The following is a 5409-nucleotide window of genomic DNA, read 5'->3' as shown; positions in this document are numbered from 1 at the left end:
CATGGTCAGTTGTCGTCTGCTCGATGGGACCGTGCGGCATTGCAACACTGGACACTCGAGAATAACGTGCTCGCTATTCACAGTTTTCACGCCTGCATTCATTTTGGAGCCGACACCGTTTATACTCGCACCAAACTTGGTCTGCCGCACGTGCGTTCATTGGGGAAACGGGTCAGACCACAGTCAGTGCGATATAATTCCGTATGCACGTCGGCGGTAGATCACGACCAACGAAAACGTGCAGGCAGAAAGTTTGGCCTACGATCACTTACAAAGTAAATAAATAAATAATAAATAAAAGAACACGTCTTTCTCGTGTTGGCTTGAAGTGCTTCCTCGTGTAACTATCTCATTTTAATGATCGAGAAGTACTTTACTATTATGACTCGAAAGTAGGCATACGAAATCCCGTGGACTTATTCGTTAACAGCCAGAAAATTAACCAAACACGAATTGCGAAAGCTGCATGCACCTACGAAACATGCATATCCTCAAAACGTCCTCGAGCAGACGATATCAGGACAATTCTTCGTCCTTAAAAAGGTCTCAAAGGGGCATTTTGGGGATAATCCTGCAAGTGTCGACTAGAGGACCAAATGAGGACGTCCTGAAACTGCCGAGGACGTTTGTACCATATGAGGACGACCTCAGGTCGTCGAGTGTTGTCTGGGCTGAGTTACTCAGCAATGAAACGTCATTGGTGAAGCGCGGGTTACTAAGGTACTCACGATTAACTCTTATCCCCAATTTTTTCCATTCTGGGCCTCGGAAAACCTCCTGTAAGCACGCGGCAAATCACAATAAAAATATCCCATTCTCTTGATTTTACATCCTTCTTTATTGGTATTTTGTCGCTTTTTTTTGTGGAGCACTAAGGTGGCAGTTGGCCCGCTGTAGATTTCTTGCAGGATGTTTATATATGCTTCGTTTATGCCTTCATTCGGCAGTGTCTGCATCACTGCTGATATCTCTACTGAATCAAATGCCTTCTCGATATTGGATGCTTCGTGATGCGCTGAGTGCGGACGCGCGAAGATCGGCTCCTGCTTTCAAGAATGCTTTCCTGTGGTATTCACGAATTTGTCGCCGAGTTTTTACTCTCATCGTGTGCCTAAGTTCTTAAGAAATCAGCAGATACCACCTTTGTGCCGGTGAGTGGACTTTTAAACCGTTTTTTAGGACATTTTTACACGGCAACGCCACCGGGGGATTTAGGCCTAACCAAGGAGGCGATTGTCGCCGATGCGCCGGCCCGGCGCCAACGCGACTCAACGCTCTGCGCGTTCCAGTATCTGCAACTGAGAATGGAATACCAAGTAGATGGAGAGGACATCTCTCCAGAGGATTGCACGGAAGAAATGGGTTGGAAGGAAGCCGAAACGAGACGCTCAAGGAATAAGCAAGCCGCGGTTAGCGTTCCTGCTGCCAAGGGTTCGACCGAGGCCGGCGTTGCGGGAGACGCTCGAGCCAGTCGTAGTAGGTATGACACCAAGCATACAATCGTGCGAGCTGGACGCATGCCGCCACTACCTAAGGACTTCAGCAAAATTGTGCTACGACCACGTGGAGGATTAAATATCTCGAGAATTGGCACTGGAGCCGTGGCAGACGCGATAGTACTGGCGGCCGGCGTCAAAGAGGAAGAGGCCATGCAGGACATCATCTGTTCCAACTTGCAGCAGAACATTATGGTGGCAAGCACTCCGGACCAAGACAGAGCTTCAAGATACCTCAAGGTCAAGCAAATTGACATTGGAGGCAAAGTTTTCGAGGTTAGCGCGTACGCCGCGGCACCCCACGACACTTGTAAAGGAGTGATTCGCGGGATCCCCGTAAGCGATACTCAGGACATTTTGACCCGAAAGATTGTGAACGCGAACAACCCGCTCGCGCTGCAGGCCAAGAGAATCAAGAACACCGGGACAATCATTATAGCGTTCGAAGGACACAAGGTGCCCAGATTCGTGAGATATGGACCTTCACTTTTGCAGTGCTCCCTTTACCGCAAGAACATCGATATTTGTTACGTCTGCGGAAAGCTGGGACATCGGGCTGACGTCTGTCCGAACCCAGCTGAAACAATCTGCAGAGGCTGCGAAATCAAGAACCCAGATAGCCTGCACCAGTGCAATCCAAGATGCAGGCTGTGCGACGGTCACCATCCCACGGCAGACAAGGAGTGCAAGAACAGGTTCTTAGTGCCATACGTCGTCAGACGCAGACGTTGGGAAAGATCGCGAGCAGCCGCAGAAGCCCGGGACGCATCAATCACATCGAGTCCAGACATCAATGACAAGCAGCTTATTCCAGCCTACGGGACCCAGAGCATCCAGACTACACAAGAACAGGAAAGGCGGCCCCACTCCAGGGGGAGGTCGCGTTCCAGAAGAGGTTCTAGACCCAAGGCCCGCTCCCAATCACGGGGGCGCTCGAGTTCTCAAGGTCACCATCAGGGTTGGGATCAGCCTGGGCGGCACCCGAATGGCCAGCTACCTGGCGTTCAGTTCGAGATCACGGCTTCACACCCGGGGAGGACGCCTGCAGTTACTTCGAAAGGCAGCTGGGCTGAGCGAGTGCGCAACGGCGGGGCAGAGGTGATGACAGGTAAGCTGCCAGAGCATGATAGAATTGCACAGCTAGAGCAAGAAAACGCAAGACTTACAAAATCAAATGAGAGGCTATCAGCTGAGTTAAAGGAAATAAAAATTCTTATCACTAAGCTAACCAGCGCGCAATCTTCACAGCCAATGCCTCAGCCAGTTGATGTCCCTGTGGCTGAAAACGTGGGGGACTCGAGAACCGCGAAAAAGAGGGCAGTCATGGCAGAACACGTGGAAGCCAACCAAACGACCATGTCAGATATGAAAGAGGTGTTTGACACGCTCAGCAAAGTAGTAGCCAATCTTAGCGAGCAGATGGGTAGGCTACAATCAAGCGTGGCGGCACTGGAAGAGCATATGACTTTGCGCATTACAAAGGTCGAAGCATATCTGCACAAAACAGCAAGGCCTCCTCATGCACCAAGCTCACCCCTTCGGCCACCAATACTAGTGGTACCAAACCTGTCGACAGGTGCAGCATCAGGCTCTGGCCACCCATGTAATAACCATGATGGCAGCGCTACGTGAGGCATTTCGTATCTGGCAATGGAACTGTAGAGGTTACCTTAAAAAGAAGGCAACCCTGCAGCAGTATATCAGGAGCAGCCAAGAAAAGCCTCATATTATATTATTACAAGAGACCCTTTCACCGCAAGCAACGTTGCCTGGATTCCGGCCTGTAATAGGGGATACTGAAGGGAGGGGAGTCTGCACCTTCGTATGCAACAAACTAACGCACGTAACCCATGACCTCAAGAGAGAAGCAGGCCGATTGGAACACGTCTTGGTAGAGATCGTGCCGGGTACCAGCAACCGTCAGAGCATTGTCATTCTTAATATATACAGCAGTCCCAAGGAACAAAAGCAAGTGTTCAAGACGGTTCTAAAGAAAGCTGTTAATATCGCCGGGGAATGTCCACTCGTCTTAGCAGGTGATTTCAACGCCCCTCATCATACATGGGGTTACAAGTACAACACTGGGAAAGGAAATCGACTTTGGCAAAGTGCCAGTGAACTTGATCTGACTTTAATCACAGACCCCAGCCTACCAACAAGGCTTGGTACATCTTGCTGCAGGGATTCCACCCCGGACCTTACATTTGTAAGGAACATCAAGAAGGCCCAGTGGATGAACCTTGCTGTAGACCTAGGGAGTGACCACTGCATTCTTGCCACTACTTTCTTCGTGGAGCGTAAAAAGCAGAGAGAATTCCACTTCACAGACTGGGATAAGTTCAGGAAGATAAGGATGGAAAGGGAACAAGATGGCCACAGACAAGGCTTGGAGCAGTGGGTCAAACAGATTAAAGATGACATCAAATCCGTCTCCTCCACCATTACCACAGATCTTCCGGTTGAAAGAATGAATAGCCGGCTTGCTCATCTTCTTGAGGCAAAGCAAGCACTACTGAACCGTTGGAAGGGTCAGCGCCTGAACCGAAGACTGAGGAAGAAAATAGCTGAGGTAAACAGATCAGTCGAGGAACATTGTCGCGCACTATCGAGGCAGCAATGGGACGAAATCTGCAACTCCGTCGATGGTCAGATGCGCAATGGCAAGACATGTAATATGTTAAAGCATCTCCTCAACGAAAACACCACCAAAACAAATCAAAAGCATGCCATCGCTCGAATTTTGCATAAAGAGATAGGGCGCACTACAGAACAGCAAGTTGTCCAGCAGCTCGTGCATAAGTACCTCCCAATCAAAAGAGGATTGGCACCACCAAGTAGACAGTACCAGGGCACGCCAAATCCAGGTCTTGAGGGCGACTTTAACATCGAGGAGATCAGAAGAGCCTTGCATGATCTCAACGGCAGGTCGGCCCCTGGCCCGGACGGTATATCAAACAAGGCCCTGCGTAACCTTGATGACGATTCAATTGAAACCCTGAGGGATATGATCAATTCAGCATGGAAAGAAGGCAGGGTGCCAGAGCAGTGGAAGCTGGCCAGCACGATCCTTATTCCTAAGCCAGGAAAGCCCCCTAACTTGGACAACATGAGGCCAATATCCTTGACATCATGTATCGGCAAGGTCGCAGAACATGCCATACTGCACAGGATAAACAAGTACTTGGAAGATAACAACATATATACACACAATATGGTTGGATTCAGGGCAGGGCTATCCACACAAGATGCATTGAAGCTTATCAAACACCAGGTCATTGACAATGAAACCAGAGACGTGAGAGCCATTCTGTGCCTAGATCTAGAAAAAGCGTTTGACAACATCCACCACTCATTCATACTCGAAGCAATTTCCAAGCTTGGTCTAGGGAAAGCCTTCTATGACTACGTATGGTTCTTTCTTACAGATCGGAAAGCCGTGATGAAGATTGCAGATATCGAGACTGCAGAAATCGAACCAGAAGCAAGGGGCACGCCACAAGGGGCAGTGATTTCACCAATGCTGTTTAACGTTGCCATGATTGGACTGTCAAAGAAATTATCGAGCATTGAAGGATTGAAGCACAGCATCTACGCAGATGACATTACCATCTGGTGCACAGGTGGAAGCGAGGGGCAAAGTGAGAGCGCTCTGCAAGAGGCGATTGACACCGTAGAAGACTACCTTCGCCCTTCCGGGCTCAAGTGCTCCTCGAGTAAGTCAGAACTTTTGCTTTATCGGACTGCACGCCGGGGACCAAAGCCCAGGGGATGGAAGCCGTTAAACCAGATAGACATCCATCTCCGTACAAATCAAGGGGATGCCATCCAGAGGGTCGACTCCATCAAAGTCCTGGGAATGCTGATAGAGTCTACCGGCGCCAACAGCAAATCTATAGCCAAGTTAACTCGGAAA

This window comes from Rhipicephalus microplus, chromosome 4, assembly GCF_043290135.1.
Source record: "Rhipicephalus microplus isolate Deutch F79 chromosome 4, USDA_Rmic, whole genome shotgun sequence".
Classification (NCBI taxonomy): domain Eukaryota; kingdom Metazoa; phylum Arthropoda; class Arachnida; order Ixodida; family Ixodidae; genus Rhipicephalus; species Rhipicephalus microplus.
The sequence above is the reverse complement of the archived record's forward strand: the minus strand, read 5'-3'. Positions refer to the sequence as shown.